Here is a 19173-nt window from a genome sequence, read left to right on the forward strand (position 1 = left end):
AAGTCAAAGAAATTCGAAATTGTTCCCCAACCACCGCAAGTGGTTTTCTCTCACTGTTAAATTCCCTCCTGAGGAACCGAGGGTTGCAGGCACATAATTCTTTGAGGTTTGAGGCACACGTAGACACGTTGTTTGAAGGTCACCACTCAGCCTCCGATGATCGAGGGAAAACAGCCCAAGACTGTTCACCCTCGGACTTTAGCTCAAGTCTTTTTAACCTGGCAACCTCCTTGTAAATCTTTTCTGAACACATTCATGTCGGAAGGTTTGAGAGGGATATAGGACAAATGCTGGCATACAGACGAGGTTAGATTAGGATATCTGCTCGGCATGGACGGATTGGACCGAAGGGTATGTTTCTATTTGTGTATGATGCCAAAACTCAGAGCAAGATCAACTTCTGGAACTTGGTGCCGAAGATAAGATCAGTAATTGAGGCTAACAGAGAATGAGATTATAAGGTTTCTCCTGACTAAAGACCTCAATGGCTCAGAGAACAATCGAAGAAAATATTGAAAATACATTTTCCAATATCAATCCAGTTTAGCATTGCGTAATGAAGCAAATTCCTCAAATAAGTGAGGAACCACATGTGAATACAACCGGAAAATATTACATCACATTCAATTTGTCAACCGCGAAGGTATAACACGTGATATTGGGAGCCGTGTCTTTATGCAGCTCCAGTGGCGCAATCGGTCAGCGCGCGGTACTTATATGTCAGTGTCTCGGCGTGCGCAATGCCGAGGTTGTGAGTTCGAGCCTCACCTGGAGCAGTTTTGTCTGCTCATGGCCAAAGCGTCTATTGGAAATTTCCAGTTTCTCTGCTTTGACAAATGTCTCGGCAATCAATCAACGTATCCTGGAAATATTTGAAATCTGAACAGATGTCTGGGGAAGCACATGAGCAGGTGATCTTGTTCAGCTCAAAAATGCTTCGAATCAGCGGCCTGCTTGATTTAAATTGCCGGCAAGCCATGTTTAGTTGGTATTTCTTTATTCAACTGGCTACAAACTCACACAGGTCGATGTAGTAATCAAAAAGGAATTAGATTTATCTCATTGAACCGTATGAATGTTATATTCGGCTTTGCTTGGAACATTTGTCTGATTCAAATAAAGAACTGCTGAGAAGAAGAGGATCAAAATGCAAAAATACAGAACCTTGTTTGTGGGTTTCTTGGGCGGAGATCAGAGTGTTCCAAATGGACCTAGCATCATCTGAGTGTGATCAAACCTTTAAGGCACCAGGGTAAAGTAGGAAGTGCGTCTCCGGGAGATGGTTCACTTCAGACTCACGGGGGTCTAACTTTTCAAAACTCTCAGCTTTTTTCATACTCAATCTGAAGTGTTCAATAATCTTCTTCACACGTGAAGTCAAAGAAATTCGAAATTGTTCCCCAACCACCGCAAGTGGCTTTCTCTCACTGTTAAATTCCCTCCTGAGGAACCGAGGGTTGCAGGCACATAATTCTTTGAGGTTTGAGGCACACGTAGACACGTTGTTTGAAGGTCACCACTCAGCCTCCGATGATCGAGGGAAAACAGCCCAAGACTGTTCACCCTCGGACTTTAGCTCAAGTCTTTTTAACCTGGCAACCTCCTTGTAAATCTTTTCTGAACACATTCATGTCGGAAGGTTTGAGAGGGATATAGGACAAATGCTGGCATACAGACGAGGTTAGATTAGGATATCTGCTCGGCATGGACGGATTGGACCGAAGGGTATGTTTCTATTTGTGTATGATGCCAAAACTCAGAGCAAGATCAACTTCTGGAACTTGGTGCCGAAGATAAGATCAGTAATTGAGGCTAACAGAGAATGAGATTATAAGGTTTCTCCTGACTAAAGACCTCAATGGCTCAGAGAACAATCGAAGAAAATATTGAAAATACATTTTCCAATATCAATCCAGTTTAGCATTGCGTAATGAAGCAAATTCCTCAAATAAGTGAGGAACCACATGTGAATACAACCGGAAAATATTACATCACATTCAATTTGTCAACCGCGGAGGTATAACACGTGATATTGGGAGCCGTGTCTTTATGCAGCTCCAGTGGCGCAATCGGTAAGCGCGCGGTACTTCTATGTCAGTGTCTCGGCGTGCGCAATGCCGAGGTTGTGAGTTCGAGCCTCACCTGGAGCAGTTTTGTCTGCTCATGGCCAAAGCGTCTATTGGAAATTTCCAGTTTCTCTGCTTTGACAAATGTCTCGGCAATCAATCAACGTATCCTGGAAATATTTGAAATCTGTGGAAGCACATGAGCAGGTGATCTTGTTCAGCTCAAAAATGCTTCGAATCAGCGGCCTGCTTGATTTAAATTGCCGGCAAGCCATGTTTAGTTGGTATTTCTTTATTCAACTGGCTACAAACTCACACAGGTCGATGTAGTAATCAAAAAGGAATTAGATTTATCTCATTGAACCGTATGAATGTTATATTCGGCTTTGCTTGGAACATTTGTCTGATTCAAATAAAGAACTGCTGAGAAGAAGAGGATCAAAATGCAAAAATACAGAACCTTGTTTGTGGGTTTCTTGGGCGGAGATCAGAGTGTTCCAAATGGACCTAGCATCATCTGAGTGTGATCAAACCTTTAAGGCACCAGGGTAAAGTAGGAAGTGCGTCTCCGGGAGATGGTTCACTTCAGACTCACGGGGGTCTAACTTTTCAAAACTCTCAGCTTTTTTCATACTCAATCTGAAGTGTTCAATAATCTTCTTCACACGTGAAGTCAAAGAAATTCGAAATTGTTCCCCAACCACCGCAAGTGGCTTTCTCTCACTGTTAAATTCCCTCCTGAGGAACCGAGGGTTGCAGGCACATAATTCTTTGAGGTTTGAGGCACACGTAGACACGTTGTTTGAAGGTCACCACTCGGCCTCCGATGATCGAGGGAAAACAGCCCAAGACTGTTCACCCTCGGACTTTAGCTCAAGTCTTTTTAACCTGGCAACCTCCTTGTAAATCTTTTCTGAACACATTCATGTCGGAAGGTTTGAGAGGGATATAGGACAAATGCTGGCATACAGACGAGGTTAGATTAGGATATCTGCTCGGCATGGACGGATTGGACCGAAGGGTATGTTTCTATTTGTGTATGATGCCAAAACTCAGAGCAAGATCAACTTCTGGAACTTGGTGCCGAAGATAAGATCAGTAATTGAGGCTAACAGAGAATGAGATTATAAGGTTTCTCCTGACTAAAGACCTCAATGGCTCAGAGAACAATCGAAGAAAATATTGAAAATACATTTTCCAATATCAATCCAGTTTAGCATTGCGTAATGAAGCAAATTCCTCAAATAAGTGAGGAACCACATGTGAATACAACCGGAAAATATTACATCACATTCAATTTGTCAACCGCGGAGGTATAACACGTGATATTGTGAGCTGTGTCTTTATGCAGCTCCAGTGGCGCAATCGGTCAGCGCGCGGTACTTATATGTCAGTGTCTCGGCGTGCGCAATGCCGAGGTTGTGAGTTCGAGCCTCACCTGGAGCAGTTTTGTCTGCTCATGGCCAAAGCGTCTATTGGAAATTTCCAGTTTCTCTGCTTTGACAAATGTCTCGGCAATCAATCAACGTATCCTGGAAATATTTGAAATCTGGGGAAGCACATGAGCAGGTGATCTTGTTCAGCTCAAAAATGCTTCGAATCAGCGGCCTGCTTGATTTAAATTGCCGGCAAGCCATGTTTAGTTGGTATTTCTTTATTCAACTGGCTACAAACTCACACAGGTCCCTGAATGTGTCCCTGAAGAGGCCAGTGTGGGAGTGTGCCTCAGTCCAGGCCAGTGCGGGAGTGTGTTCCAGACCAGACAAATGCGGGAGTGAGTCCCAGACCAGGCCAGTGCGGGGTTGAGTCCCAGACCAGGCCAGTGCGGGCATGTGTACTAGACAAGGTCAGTGGGGCAGTGAGTCCCAGACCGGGCCAGTGCGGGAGATTGTCCCAGACCAAGCCACTGCAGGAGTGAGACCCTGACCAGGCCAGTGCGGGAGAGATTCCCAGACCAGGCCAGATGCAGGAGTGAGTCGCAGACCAGGCCAGTGCGGGAGTGAGTCACAGACCAGGCCAGTGCGGGAGTTACTCCCAGACCAGGCCAGTGTGGAAGTGAGTCCCCGACCAGTCCATTACGGCAGTGTGCTCCAGATCAGGCCAGTGCGGGAGTGAGTCCCAGACCAGTCCAGTGTGGGAGTGTGTCCCAGACCAAGGCCAGTGTGGGAGTGTATCCCAATCCAGGCCAGTGTGGGAGAGAGTCCCAGAACAGGCCAGTGCAGGAGTGTATCCCAGACCAGGCCAGTGTGGAAGTGTGTCCCAGACCACGCCAGTGCGGGCATGTGTCCTAGACAAGGTCAGTGGGGCAGTGAGTCCGAGACCGGCCCAGTGCGGGAGATTGTCCCAGACCAAGCCACTGCAGGAGTGAGTCCCTGACCAGGCCAGTGCGGGAGAGATTCCCAGACCAGGACAGTGCAGGAGTGAGTCCCAGATCAGGCCAGTGCGGAAGTGAGTTCCTGACCAGGCCAGTGTAGGGGTGTGTCCCAGACCAGGCCAGTGTAGGAATGAGTTCCAGACCAGACCGATTAGGGAATGTGTCGCAGACCAGGCCAGTGTGGGAGTGTGTTCCAGACCAGACAAGTGCATAAGTGAGTCCCAGTCCAGGCCAGTGCAGGAGTGAGTCCCTGACTAGGCCAGTGCAGGAGTGAGTCCCAGAACAGGCCAGTTCCCGAGTGAGTCCCAGACCAGGCCAGTGCGGGGGTGAGTCCCAGAGCAGGCCAGTGCAGGGGTGTGTCCCAGACTAGGCCATTGCAGGAGTGAGTCCCATAACAAGCCAGTGCGGGAGTGAGTCCCAGTCCATGCCAGTGCAGGAGTGAATCACAGACCAAGCCAGTGTGGGAGTGTGTCCCAGACCAGGCCAGTGTGGGTGTGAGTCCCAGACCAGGCCTGTGCGGGTGTGTGTACCTGAACAGGGCAATGCTGGAGTTAATCCCGGGCCAGGCTAGTGCGGGAGTGAGTCCCAGAGAAGAACAGTGCAGGAGTGAATCAAACTCCAGGACAGTGTGGGAGTGTGTCCCACCCAGGCCAGTGCGGGAGTGCATCCGAGACCAGGCTAGTGCGGTAGTGTGTCCCAGACCAGGCCTGTCCGGGATTGTGTCCCAGACCAGGCCTATGTGGGAATGTGTCCCAGACCAGCCCATGCAGGTGTGAGTCCCAGACCAGGCCAGTGTGGGAGTGTGTTCCAGACCAGACAAGTGCGGGGTGAGTCCCAGACCAGGCCAGTGCAAAGAGCGTTCCAGACCAGGTTAGTGCTGTAGTGTGTCCCAGATCAGGCCAGTGCGGGAGTGTTTCCCAGGCCAATCTAGTGCAGGAGTGTGTCCCAGACCAGACCTGTGCGGTAGTGAGTCCCCGACCAGGCCAGTGTGGAAGTGACTACTAGACCAGGCCAGTGCAGGTGTGCGTCCCAGACCAGGCCAGTGCAGGTGTGTGTCCCAGAGCAGGCCAGCATGGGAGTGTGCCCAAAACCAGGCCAGTGCGAGAGTGACTCACAGACCAGGCCAGTGCGGGATTAAGTCCCAGACCAGGCCTATGTGGGAGTGTATCCCAGACCAGGCCAGTGCGGGAGTGAGTCACAGACCAGGCCAGTGCGGGAGTTACTCCCAGACCAGGCTAGTGTGGAAGTGAGTCCCCGACCAGTCCAGTACGGCAGTGTGCTCCAGATCAGGCCAGTGCGGGAGTGAGTCCCAGACCAGTCCAGTGCGGGAGTGAGTCCCAGACCAAGGCCAGTGTGGGAGTGTATCCCAATCCAGGCCAGTGTGGGAGAGAGTCCCAGAACAGGCCAGTGCAGGAGTGTATCCCAGACCAGGCCAGTGTGGAAGTGTGTCCCAGACCAGGCCAGTGCGGGCATGTGTCCTAGACAAGGTCAGTGGGGCAGTGAGTCCCAGACCGGGCCAGTGCGGGAGATTGTCCCAGACCAAGCCACTGCAGGAGTGATTCCCTGACCAGGCCAGTGCGGGAGAGATTCCCAGACCAGGCCAGTGCAGGAGTGAGTCGCAGACCAGGCCATTGCGGGTGTGAGTCCCAGACCAGGACAATGCCGGAGTGAGTCCCAGATCAGGCCAGTGTAGGGGTGTGTCCCAGACCAGGCCAGTGTAGGAATGAGTTCCAGACCAGACCGATTAGGGAATGTGTCGCAGACCAGGCCAGTGTGGGAGTGTGTTCCAGACCAGACAAGTGCAGGAGTGAGTCCCAGGCCAGGCCAGAGCAGGTGTGTGTCCCAGACCAGGCCAGTGCGGGAGTGAGTCCCAGACCAGGCCATTCCAGTAGTGAGTCCTAGACAAGGCAAGTTATGGAATGTGTCCCAGACCAGGCCAATGTGGGTAGGTGTCACAGACCAGGCCAGTGCGGGAGTGTGCCTCAGTCCAGGCCAGTGTGGGAGTGTGTCCCAGACCAGGCCAGTTCGGGAGTGTGTTCCAGACCACACAAGTGCGGGATTGAGTCCCAGACCAGGCCAGAGCGGGGGTGCGTACCAGACTAGACCAGTGCGTGAGTGACTCTCAGACCAGGCCAGAGCGGGAGTGTGTCCCAGAACAGTCCAGTCGGGAGTGAGTCTCAGGCCAGGCTAGTGCAGGAGTGAGTCCCAGACCAGGCCAGTGCAGGAGTGCGTCCCACACCAGGCCAGTGCGGGATTGTGTCCCAGACCAGGCCAGCGCGGGAGTGAGTCCCAGTCCAGGCCAGTGCAGGAGTGAGTTCCTGACTAGGCCAGTGCAGGAGTGAGTTCCAGAACAGGCCAGTTCCCGAGTGAGTCCCAGACCAGGCCAGTGCGGGGGTGAGTCCCAGAGCAGGCCAGTGCAGGGGTGTGTCCCAGACTAGGCCATTGCAGGAGTGAGTCCCATAACAAGCCAGTGCGGGAGTGAGTCCCAGTCCATGCCAGTGCAGGAGTGAATCACAGACCAGGCCAGTGTGGGTGTGTGTCCCAGACCAGGCCAGTGTGGGTGTGAGTCCCAGACCAGGCCTGTGCGGGTGTGTGTACCTGAACAGGGCAATGCCGGAGTTAATCCCGGGCCAGGCTAGTGCGGGAGTGAGTCCCAGAGAAGAACAGTGCAGGAGTGAATCAAACTCCAGGACAGTGTGGGAGTGTGTCCCAAACCAGGCCAGTGCGGGAGTGCATCTGAGACCAGGCTGGTGCGGGATTGTGTCCCAGACCAGAGCGGTGTGGGAGTGTGTCCCAGACCAGGCCTGTGCGGGATTGTGTCCCAGACCAGAGCGGTGTGGGAGTGTGTCCCAGACCAGGTCAGTGCAGGAATGAGACCCAGACCAGGCTAGTGCGGGAGTGAGTCACAGACCAGGCCAGTGTGGAATTGAAAACCCAGACCAGGCCAGTGCAGGGGTGTGTCCCAGACCATGCCACTGCAGGAGTGAGTCTCTGTCTAGGCCAGTGCGGGAGTGAGACCCAGACAAGGTCAGTGCAGGAATGAGTCCCAGACCAGGCCAGTGCGGGAGTGAGTCCCAGACCAGGCCAGTGTGGGAGTTTGTCCCAGACCAGGCCAGTGCGGTAGTGCGTCGCTGACCAGGCCAGTGTGGAAGTGACTACCAGACTAGGCCAATGCAGGTGTGCGTCCCAGACCAAGCCAGATCAGGAGTGTGTCCCAGAGCAGGCCAGCGTGGGAGTGTGCCCCAGACCAGGCCAGTGCGAGAGTGACTCACACACCAGGCCAGTGCGGGATTAAGTCCCAGACCAGGCCTATGTGGGAGTGTGTCCCAGACCAGTCCATGCAGGTGTGAGTCCCAGACCAGGCCAGTGTGGGAGTGTGTTCCAGACCAGACAAGTGCGGGAGCGAGTCCCAGACCAGGCCAGTGCAAAGAGCGTTCCAGACCAGGTTAGTGCTGTAATGTGTCCCAGATCAGGCCAGTGCGGGAGTGTTTCCCAGGCCAATCTAGTGCAGGAGTGTGTCCCAGACCAGACCTGTGCGGTAGTGAGTCCCCGATCAGGCCAGTGTGGAAGTGACTACCAGACCAGGCCAGTGCAGGTGTGCGTCCCAGACCAGGCCAGTGCAGGTGTGTGTCCCAGAGCAGGCCAGCATGGGAGTGTGCCCCAAACCAGGCCAGTGCGAGAGTGACTCACAGACCAGGCCAGTGCGGGATTAAGTCCCAGACCAGGCCAGTGTGGAAGTGAGTCCCCGACCAGTCCAGTACGGCAGTGTGCTCCAGATCAGGCCAGTGCGGGAGTGAGTCCCAGACCAGTTCAGTGCGGGAGTGAGTCCCAGACCAAGGCCAGTGTGGGAGTGTATCCCAATCCAGGCCAGTGTGGGAGAGAGTCCCAGAACAGGCCAGTGCAGGAGTGTATCCCAGACCAGGCCAGTGTGGAAGTGTGTCCCAGACCAGGCCAGTGCAGGAGTGAGTCCCAGACCAGGCCAGTGCAGGAGTGAGTCCCAGGCCACGCCAGTGCATGAATGAGTCCAAGGCCAGGCCAGTGCGGGAGAGGGTCCCAGAACAGGCCAGTGCAGGACTGTATGCCAGACCAAGGCCAGTGTGGGAGTGTATCCCAATCCAGGCCTGTGTGGGAGAGAGTCCGAGATCAGGCCAATGCAGGAGTGTATCCCAGACCAGGCCAGTGCGGAAGTGTGTCCCAGACCAGGCCAGTGCGGGAGTGAGTCACAGACCAGGCCAGTGTGGGAGTGAGTCCCAGACCAGGCCAGTGTGGAATTGAAAACCGAGACCAGGCCAGCGCAGAGGTATGTCCCAGACCAGGCTAGTGTGGCAGCGAGACCCGGACCATTCCAGTACAGAGTTAGACCCAGACGGGGCCTGTGCGGGTCTGAGTTGTAGACCAGGCCAGTGCGGGAGTGTGTCCCAGATCAATCCTGCGCGGGTGTAAGTCAAGACCAGGCCAGTGCGGGAGTCTGTCCCAGACCAGGCCTGTGCCAGAGTGTGTCCCAGACCAGGCCAGAGCAGGAGTGAGTCCCAGATCAGGCCTGTGCCAGAGTGTGTCCCAGACCAGGCCAGAGCAGGAGTGAGTCCCAGGCCAGGGCAACGCGGGAGTGAGTCCCAGACGATGCCAGTGCAGGAGTGAGTCTCAGACCAGGCCAGTGCGGGAGTGAGTCCCAGACCAGGCCAGTGTGGAATTGAAAACCCAGACCAGGACAGTGCGGGGTAAGACCCAGATGAGGCCAGTGCGGGAGTGAGTCCCACACCAGGCCAGTGCGCAAGGGTGTCCCAGACCAGGCCAGTGCGGGATTGAGTCCCAGAGCAGGCCAGTGCAGGAGTGAGTCCCTGTCTAGGCCAGTGCGGGAGTGAGTCCCAGACCAGGTCAGTGCAGGAATGTGTCCCAGACCAGGCCAGTGTGGGAGTGAGTCCCAGACCAGGCCAGTGTGGGAGTGAGTCCCAGACCAGGCCAGTGCAGTAGTGCGTCGCTGACCAGGCCAGTGTGGAAGTGACTACCAGACTAGGCCAATGCAGGTGTGTGTCCCAGACCAAGGCAGATCAGGAGTGTGTCCCAGAGCAGGCCAGCGTTGGAATGTGCACCAGACCAGGCCAGTGGGAGAGTGACTCAGACACCAGGCCAGTGCGGGATTAAGTCCCAGACCAGGCCTATGTGGGAGTGTGTCCCAGACCAGTCCATGCAGGTGCGAGTCCCAGACCAGGCCAGTGTGGGAGTGTGTTCCAGACCAGACAAGTGCGGGAGTGAGTCCCAGACCAGGCCAGTGCAAAGAGTGTTCGAGACCAGGTTAGTGCTGGAATGTGTCCCAGATCAGGCCAGTGCGGGAGTGTTTCCCAGGCCAATCTAGTGCAGGAGTGTGTCCCAGACCAGACCTGTGCGGTAGTGAGTCCCCGACCAGGCCAGTGTGGAAGTGACTACCAGACCAGGCCAATGCAGGTGTGCTTCCCAGACCAGGCCAGTGCAGGTGTGTGTCCCAGAGCAGGCCAGCGTGGGAGTGTGCCCCAGACCAGGCCAGTGCGAGAGTGACGCACAGACCAGGCCAGTGCGGGATTAAGTCCCAGACCAGGCCTATGTGGGAGTGTATCCCAGACCAGGCCAGTGCGGGAGTGAGTCACAGACCAGGCCAGTGCGGGAGTTACTCCCAGACCAGGCCAGTGTGGAAGTGAGTCCCCGACCAGTCCAGTACGGCAGTGTGCTCCAGATCAGGCCAGTGCGGGAGTGAGTTCCAGACCAGTCCAGTGCGGGAGTGAGTCCCAGACCAAGGCCAGTGTGGGAGTGTATCCCAATCCAGGCCAGTGTGGGAGAGAGTCCCAGAACAGGCCAGTGCAGGAGTGTATCCCAGACCAGGCCAGTGTGGAAGTGTGTCCCAGACCAGGCCAGTGCAGGAGTGAGTCCCAGACCAGGCCAGTGCAGGAGTGAGTCCCAGGCCAGGCCAAAGCAGGAATGAGTCCAAGGCCAGGCCAGTGCGGGAGAGGGTCCCAGAACAGGCCAGTGCAGGAGTGTATCCCAGACCAGGCCAGTGCGGAAGTGTGTCCCAGACCAGGCCAGTGCGGGAGTGAGTCACAGACCAGGCCAGTGTGGGAGTGAGTCCCAGACCAGGCCAGTGTGGAATTGAAAACCGAGACCAGGCCAGCGCAGAGGTATGTCCCAGACCAGGCTAGTGTGGCAGCGAGACCCGGACCATTCCAGTACAGTGTTAGACACAGACGGGGCCTGTGCGGGTCTGAGTCGTAGACCAGGCCAGTGCGGGAGTGTGTCCCAGATCAATCCTGCGCGGGTGTAAGTCAAGACCAGGCCAGTGCGGCAGTCTGTCCCAGACCAGGCCTGTGCCAGAGTGTGTCCCAGACCAGGCCAGAGCAGGAGTGAGTCCCAGACCAGGCCTGTGCCAAAGTGTGTCCCAGACCAGGTCAGAGCAGGAGTGAGTCCCAGGCCAGGGCAACGCGGGAGTGGGTCCCAGACGATGCCAGTGCAGGAGTGAGTCTCAGACCAGGCCAGTGCGGGAGTGAGTCCCAGACCAGGCCAGTGTGGAATTGAAAACCTAGACCAGGACAGTGCGGGGTAAGACCCAGATGAGGCCAGTGCGGGAGTGAGTCCCACACCAGGCCAGTGCGCGAGTGTATCCCAGACCAGGCCAGTGCGGGAGTGAGTCCCAGACTAGGCCAGTGCAGGAGTGAGTCCCAGGCCAGACCAGTGTGGGAGAGAGTCCCAGAACAGGCCAGTGCAGGAGTTTATCCCAGACCAGGCCAGTGTGGAATTGAAAACCCAGACCAGGCCAGTGCAGGGGTGTGTCCCAGACCAGGCCAGTGCAGGAGTGAGTCCCTGTCTAGGCCAGTGCGGGAGAGAGTCCCAGAACAGGCCGGTGCAGGAGTTTATCCCAGACCAGGCCAGTGCGGAAGTGTGTCCCAGACCACGCCAGTGGAGGAGTGAGTCCCAGACCAGGCCAGTGCGGGAATGTGCCCCAGTCCAGACCAGTGAAGGGGTGTGCCCAGACCAGGCCAAAGCAGGGGTGAGTCCCAGACTGGGCAAGTGCGGGAGTCAGTCCCAGGCCAGGCCAGTGTGAGAGTGCGTCCCAGACCAGACCAGTGCAGGAGTGAGTCCCAGACCAGGCCAGTGCGGGAATGTGCCCCAGTCCAGACCAGTGCAGGGGTGTGCCCAGACCAGGCCAAAGCAGGGGTGAGTCCCAGACTGGGCAAGTGCGGGAGTCAGTTCCAGGCCAGTCCAGTGCGAGAGTGAGTCCCAGACCAGGCCAATGTGGGAATATGCGCCAGACCAGGCAGGTGCAGGTGTGTGCCCAGACCAGGCCAGAGCGGGAGTGAGTCCCACACCAGGCAAGCACGGGAGTGAGTCCAAGGCGAGGGCAGTGCAGGAGCGAGTCCCAGACCAGACCAGTGCGGGGGTGATTGCTAGACCAGGCCAGTGCGGGAATGTGTCCCAGACCAGGCCACTGCGGGAGTGAGTCCAAGACCAGGTCAGTGCAGGAGTGAGTCCCAGGACAAGCCAGTGCGGGAGTGAGTCCCAGACCAGGCCAGTGCGGGAGTGAGTCCCAGACCAGGCCAGTGCAGGAGTGATTCCCAGACCAGGCCTGTGCGAGAGTGTGTCCCAGACTAGGCCAGTGCGGGTGTGAGTCCCTGACCACGCCAGTGCGGGAGTGTGTTCCAGACTAGGCCAATGCGGGAGTGAGTCCCAGACCAGGCCAGTGCGGGAGTGAGACCCAGATCAGGCCAATGTGGGAATATGCCCCAGACCAGGCAGGTGCAGGGGTGTGCCCAGACCAGGCCAGAGCGGGAGTGAGTCCCGCACCAGGCAAGCCCGGGAGTTAGTCCCAGGCCAGGGCAGTGCAGGAGCGAGTCCCAGACCAGGCCACTGCGGGAGAGAGTCCAAGACCAGGTCAGTGCAGGAGTGAGTCCCAGGCCTGGCCAGTGCGGAAGTGAGTCCCAGATCAGTCCAGTGCGGGAGTGAGTTCCAGACCAGGCCAGTGCGAGACGGTATCCTAGACTAGGCCGGTGCGGGAATGAGTCCCGGAACAGGCCAGTGCAGGAGTGTATCCCAGACCAGGCCAGTGCCGAGGTGTGTCCCAGACCAGGCCAGTGCAGGAGTGAGTCCCAGACCAGGCCAGTGCGGGAGTGAGTTCCAGGCCAGGACAGTGCATGACGGTATCCCAGACTAGGCCGGTGCGGGAGTGAGTCCCGGAACAGGCCAGTGCAGGAGTGTATCCCAGACCAGGCCAGTGCGGAAGTGTGTCCCAGACCAGGCCAGTGCAGGAGTGATTCCCAGACCAGGCCTGTGCGAGAATGTGTTCCAGACTAGGCCAGTGCGGGAGTGAGTCCCAGGTCAGGCCAGTGCGGAAGTGAGTCCCAGATCAGTCCAGTGCGGGAGTGAGTTCCAGACCAGGCCAGTGCGAGACAGTATCCCAGACTAGGCCGGTGCGGGAGTGAGTTCCGGAACAGGCCAGTGCGGGTGTGAGTCCCAGACCAGAACAGTGCGGGAGTGTGCCCCAGATCAGTCCAGTGCGGGAGTGAGTTCCAGACCAGGCCAGTGCGAGACAGTATCCCAGACTAGGCCGGTGCGGGAGTGAGTTCCGGAACAGGCCAGTGCGGGAGTGAGTTCCAGACCAGGCCAGTGCGAGACGGTATCCCAGACTAGGCCGGTGCGGGAGTGAGTCCCGGAACAGGCCAGTGCAGGAGTGTATCCCAGACCAGGCCAGTGCGGAGGTGTGTCCCAGACCAGGCCAGTGCAGGAGTGAGTCCCAGACCAGGCAAGTGCGGGATTGTGTCCCAGAGCAGGCTAGTGCAGGAGTGAATCCCAGGCCAGGCCAGCGCGGGAGTGAGGCCCAGACAAGGCCAGTGCGGGACTGAGTCCCAGACCAGGCCAGTGCAGGAGTGAGTCCCAGACCAGGCTCGTGTGGGAGTGTGTCCCAGACCAGGCCAGTGCAATAGTGAGTCCCAGACTAGGCCTGTGTGATAGTGTGTCCCAGACCAGGCCAGTGCAGGAGTGAGTCCCAGACCAGGTCAGTGTGGAGTTGAAAACCCAGACCAGGACAGTGCGGGGTAAGACCCAGATGAGGCCAGTGCGGGAGAGAGTCCCACACCAGGCCAGTACGGGAGTGAGTCCAAGACCAGGCCAGTGCTGGAGCCTGTCCCAGACCAGGCCAGTGCAGGAGTGAGTCCCAGGCCAGGCCAGTGTTGGAGAGAGTCCCAGAACAGGCCAGTGCAGGAGTTTATCCCAGACCAGGCCAGTGCAGGAGTGAGTCCCAGACCGGGCCAGTGCGGGAGTGAGTCCCAGACCAGGCCAGTGTGGGAGTGTGTCCCAGACCAGGCCAGTGCCGGAGTGAGTCCCAGACCAGGCCTGTGCCATAGTGTGTCCCAGACCAGGCCTGTGCATGCGTGTGCCCAGACCTGACCAGAGCAGGAGTGAGCCCCAGACCAGGCCAACGCGGGAGTGAGTCCCAGGCCAGGCCAATGTGGGATTGTGACACAGAACAGGCCAGCGCGCTACTGACTCCCAGAGCAGGCCAGTGCGGGAGTGTGTCCCAGGCCAGGCCAGTGCAGGAGTGAGTCCCAGACCAGGCAAGTGTGGGAGTGAGTCCCAGGCCAGGCCAGTGTGAGAGTGTGTACCAGACTAGACCAGTGCAGGAGTGATTCCCAGACCAGGCCTGTGTGGGAGTGTGTTCCAGACTAGGCCTGTGCGAGAGTGTGTCCCAGACTAGGCCAGTGCACGAGTGAGTCCCGGAACAGGCCAGTGCGGGAGTGAGTCCCAAGCCAGGCCAGTGTGAGAGTGTGTCCCAGACTAGACCAGTGCAGGAGTGATTCCCAGACCAGGCCTGTGCGAGAGTGTGTTCCAGACTAGGCCAGTGCGGGAGTGAGTCCCAGGCCAGGCCAGTGCGGAAGTGAGTCCCAGATCAGTCCAGTGCGGAAGTGAGTTCCAGACCAGGCCAGTGCGAAACGGTACCCCAGACTAGGCCGGTGTGGGAGTGAGTCCCGGAACAGGCCAGTGCGGGCGTGAGTCCCAGACCAGAACAGTGCGGGAGTGTGCCCCAGACCAGCCCAGTGCGGGAATGAGTCCCAGACCAGGCCAGTGCTGGAGTGTGTCCCAGACCAGGCTAGTGTGGGAGTATGTCCCAGACCAGGCCAGTGCAGTAGTGCGTCCCAGACTAGGCCTGTGCGATAGTGTGTCCCAGACCAGGCCAGTGCAGGAGTGAGTACCAGATCAGGCCAGTGCGTGTGTGAGTCCCAGACTAGGCCAGTGCGGGAGTGTGTTCCAGACTAGGCTAGTGCAGGAGTGAGTCCCAGACCAGGCCAGTGCGGGAGTGAGTCCCAGACCAGGCCAGTGCGGGAGTGAGTCCCAGACCAGGCCAATGTGGGAATATGCCCCAGACCAGGCAGTTGCAGGGGTGTGTCCCAGACCAGGCCACTGCGGTAGTGAGTCCAAGACCAGGCCAGTGCAGGAGTGATTCCCAGACCAGGCCTGTGCGAGAGTGTGTCCCAGACCAGGCCAGTGCACGAGTGAGTCCCGGAACAGGCCAGTGCGGGCGTGAGTCCCTGACCAGGCTAGTGCGGGAGTGTGTTCCAGACTAGGCCAGTGCAGGAGTGAGTCCCAGACCAGGCCAGTGCGGGAGTGAGTCCCAGACCAGGCAAGTGCGGGAGTGAGTCCCAGTCCAGGCCAGTGTGAGAGTGTGTCCCAGACTAGACCAGTGCAGGAGTGATTACCAGACCAGGCCTGTGCGAGAGTGTGTCCCAGACTAGGCCAGTGCACGAGTGAGTCCCGGAACAGTCCAATGCGGGCGTGAGCCCCTGACCAGGCCAGTGCGGGAGTGTGTTCCAGACTAGGCCAATGCGGGAGTGAGTCCCAGACCAGGCCAGTGCGGGAATAAGTCCCAGACTAGGCCAATGTGGGAATATGCCACAGACCAGACAGGTGCAGGGGTGTGCCCAGACCAGGCCAGAGCGGGAGTGAGTCCCACACCAGGCAAGCCCGGGAGTTAGTCCCAGGCCAGGGCAGTGCAGGAGCGAGTCCCAGACCAGGCCAGTGCCGGAGTGAGTCCCAGACCAGGCCAGTGTGGGAGTGTGTCCCAGACCAGGCCAGTGCCGGAGTGAGTCCCAGACCAGGCCTGTGCCATAGTGTGTCCCAGACCAGGCCTGTGCATGCGTGTGCCCAGACCTGACCAGAGCAGGAGTGAGCCCCAGACCAGGCCAACGCGGGAGTGAGTCCCAGGCCAGGCCAATGTGGGATTGTGACACAGAACAGGCCAGCGCGCTACTGACTCCCAGAGCAGGCCAGTGCGGGAGTGTGTCCCAGGCCAGGCCAGTGTGAGAGTGTGTCCCAGACTAGAGCAGTGCAGGAGTGATTCCCAGACCAGGCCTGGGCGAGAGTGTGTCCCAGACTAGGCCAGTGCACGAGTGAGTCCCACACCAAGCCAATGCGGGCGTGCGTCCCTGACCAGGCCAGTGCGGGAGTGGGTTCCAGACTAGGCCAGTGCGGGAGTGAGTCCCAGACCAAGCCAGTGCGGGAGTGAGTCCCAGACTAGGCCAATGTGGGAATATGCCACAGACCAGACAGGTGCAGGGGTGTGCCCAGACCAGGCCAGAGCGGGAGTGAGTCCCACACCAGGCAAGCCCGGGAGTTAGTCCCAGGCCAGGGCAGTGCAGGAGCGAGTCCCAGACCAGGCCAGTGCCGGAGTGAGTCCCAGACCAGGCCAGTGTGGGAGTGTGTCCCAGACCAGGCCAGTGCCGGAGTGAGTCCTAGACCAGGCCTGTGCCATAGTGTGTCCCAGACCAGGCCTGTGCATGCGTGTGCCCAGACCTGACCAGAGCAGGTGTGAGCCCCAGACCAGGCAAACGCGGGAGTGAGTCCCAGGCCAGGCCAATGTGGAATTGTGTCCAAGAACAGGCCAGCGCGCTACTGACTCCCAGAGCAGGCCAGTGCGGGAGTGTGTCCCAGGCCAGGCCAGTGCAGGAGTGAGTCCCAGACCAGGCAAGTGTGGGAGTGAGTCCCAGGCCAGGCCAGTGTGAGAGTGTGTACCAGACTAGACCAGTGCAGGAGTGATTCCCAGACCAGGCCTGTGTGGGAGTGTGTTCCAGACTAGGCCTGTGCGAAACGGTATCCCAGACTAGGCCGGTGTGGGAGTGAGTCCCGGAACAGGCCAGTGCGGGCGTGAGTCCCAGACCAGAACAGTGCGGGAGTGTGCCCCAGACCAGCCCAGTGCGGGAATGAGTCCCAGACCAGGCCAGTGCTGGAGTGTGTCCCAGACCAGGCTAGTGTGGGAGTATGTCCCAGACCAGGCCAGTGCAGTAGTGCGTCCCAGACTAGGCCTGTGCGATAGTGTGTCCCAGACCAGGCCAGTGCAGGAGTGAGTACCAGATCAGGCCAGTGCGTGTGTGAGTCCCAGACGAGGCCAGTGCGGGAGTGTGTTCCAGACCAGGCCAGTGTGGGAGTGTGTCCCAGACCAGGAAGGCGCTACTGACTGCCAGAGCAGGCCAGTGCGGGATTGTGTCCCATGCCAGGCCAGTGCAGGAGTGAGTCCCAGACCAGGCAAGTGCGGGAGTGAGTCCCAGGCCAGGCCAGTGTGAGAGTGTGTACCAGACTAGACCAGTGCAGGAGTGATTCCCAGACCAGGCCTGTGAGAGAGTGTATCCCAGACTAGGCCAGTGCACGAGTGAGTCCCGGAACAGGCCAATGCGGGCGTGAGTCCCTGACCAGGCCAGTGTGGGAGTGTGTTCCAGACTAGGCCAGTGCGGGAGTGAGTCCCAGACCAGGCCAGTGCGGGAGTGAGTCCCAGACCAGGCCAATGTGGGAATATGCCCCAGACCAGACAGGTGCAGGGGTGAGTCCCAGACCAGGCCAGTGCGGGAGTGAGTTCCCGACCAGGCAAGTGCGGGAGTGAGTCCCAGGCCAGGCCAGTGTGAGAGTGTGCCCCAGACCAGCCCAGTGCGGGAATGAGTCCCAGATCAGGCAACTGCGGGATTGTGTCACAGATCAGGCCAGAGCAGGAGTGAATCCCAGGCCAGGCCAGCGCGGGAGTGAGGCCCAGAGCAGGCCAGTGCGGGACTGAGTCCCAGACCAGGCCAGTGCAGGAGTGAGTCCCAGACCAGGCCAGTGCGGGAGTCTGTCCTAGACCAGGCCAGTGCGGGAGTGAGTCCCAGACCAGGCAAGTGCGGGAGTGAGTCCCAGGCCAGGCCAGTGTGAGAGTGTGTCCCAGACTAGAGCAGTGCAGGAGTGATTCCCAGACCAGGCCTGGGCGAGAGTGTGTCCCAGACTAGGCCAGTGCACGAGTGAGTCCCACACCAAGCCAATGCGGGCGTGCGTCCCTGACCAGGCCAGTGCGGGAGTGTGTTCCAGACTAGGCCAGTGCGGGAGTGAGTCCCAGACCAAGCCAGTGCGGGAGTGAGTCCCAGACTAGGCCAATGTGGGAATATGCCACAGACCAGACAGGTGCAGGGGTGTGCCCAGACCAGGCCAGAGCGGGAGTGAGTCCCACACCAGGCAAGCCCGGGAGTTAGTCCCAGGCCAGGGCAGTGCAGGAGCGAGTCCCAGACCAGGCCAGTGCCGGAGTGAGTCCCAGACCAGGCCAGTGTGGGAGTGTGTCCCAGACCAGGCCAGTGCCGGAGTGAGTCCTAGACCAGGCCTGTGCCATAGTGTGTCCCAGACCAGGCCTGTGCATGCGTGTGCCCAGACCTGACCAGAGCAGGTGTGAGCCCCAGACCAGGCAAACGCGGGAGTGAGTCCCAGGCCAGGCCAATGTGGAATTGTGTCCAAGAACAGGCCAGCGCGCTACTGACTCCCAGAGCAGGCCAGTGCGGGAGTGTGTCCCAGGCCAGGCCAGTGCAGGAGTGAGTCCCAGACCAGGCAAGTGCGGGAGTGAGTCCCAGGCCAGGCCAGTGTTAGAGTGTGTACCAGACTAGACTAGTGCAGGAGTGAGTCCCGGAACAGGCCAATGCGGGCGTGAGTCCCTGACTAGGCCAGTGCGGGAGTGTGTTCCAGACTAGGCCAGTGCGGGAGTGAGTCCCAGACCAGGCCAGTGCAGGAGTGAGTCCCAGACCAGGCTAGTGTGGGAGTGTGTTCCAGACTAGGCCTGTGCCGGAGTGAGTCCCAGACCAGGCCTGTGCCATAGTGTGTCCCAGACCAGGCCTGTGCATGCGTGTGCCCAGACCTGACCAGAGCAGGAGTGAGCCCCAGACCAGGCCAACGCGGGAGTGAGTCCCAGGCCAGGCCAATGTGGGATTGTGACACAGAACAGGCCAGCGCGCTACTGACTCCCAGAGCAGGCCAGTGCGGGAGTGTGTCCCAGGCCAGGCCAGTGCAGGAGTGAGTCCCAGACCAGGCAAGTGTGGGAGTGAGTCCCAGGCCAGGCCAGTGTGAGAGTGTGTACCAGACTAGACCAGTGCAGGAGTGATTCCCAGACCAGGCCTGTGTGGGAGTGTGTTCCAGACTAGGCCTGTGCGAAACGGTATCCCAGACTAGGCCGGTGTGGGAGTGAGTCCCGGAACAGGCCAGTGCGGGCGTGAGTCCCAGACCAGAACAGTGCGGGAGTGTGCCCCAGACCAGCCCAGTGCGGGAATGAGTCCCAGACCAGGCCAGTGCTGGAGTGTGTCCCAGACCAGGCTAGTGTGGGAGTATGTCCCAGACCAGGCCAGTGCAGTAGTGCGTCCCAGACTAGGCCTGTGCGATAGTGTGTCCCAGACCAGGCCAGTGCAGGAGTGAGTACCAGATCAGGCCAGTGCGTGTGTGAGT

The 19173-nt window shown here is 58.5% G+C and overlaps 3 non-coding genes across 3 annotated transcripts; all 3 read left to right on the top strand.

The window, feature by feature from the left end:
• Positions 1 to 680: 680 nt before the first annotated feature.
• On the top strand, positions 681 to 776 carry trnai-uau (transfer RNA isoleucine (anticodon UAU)). Its single transcript has 2 exons — positions 681 to 718; positions 741 to 776. It is a non-coding gene; the product is annotated as a tRNA-Ile (tRNA).
• Positions 777 to 2054: 1278 nt separating this feature from the next.
• On the top strand, positions 2055 to 2150 carry trnar-ucu (transfer RNA arginine (anticodon UCU)). The gene is made up of 2 exons: positions 2055 to 2092; positions 2115 to 2150. It is a non-coding gene; the product is annotated as a tRNA-Arg (tRNA).
• A 1266-nt stretch (positions 2151 to 3416) lies between these two features.
• On the top strand, positions 3417 to 3512 carry trnai-uau (transfer RNA isoleucine (anticodon UAU)). Its single transcript has 2 exons — positions 3417 to 3454; positions 3477 to 3512. It is a non-coding gene; the product is annotated as a tRNA-Ile (tRNA).
• The last annotated feature ends 15661 nt before the right edge of the window (positions 3513 to 19173 follow it).

Source organism: Chiloscyllium plagiosum, unplaced genomic scaffold (genome assembly GCF_037043375.1).
Source record: "Chiloscyllium plagiosum isolate Xiang-an unplaced genomic scaffold, Cpla_swu_hap1 HiC_scaffold_21, whole genome shotgun sequence".
NCBI lineage: Eukaryota > Metazoa > Chordata > Chondrichthyes > Orectolobiformes > Hemiscylliidae > Chiloscyllium > Chiloscyllium plagiosum.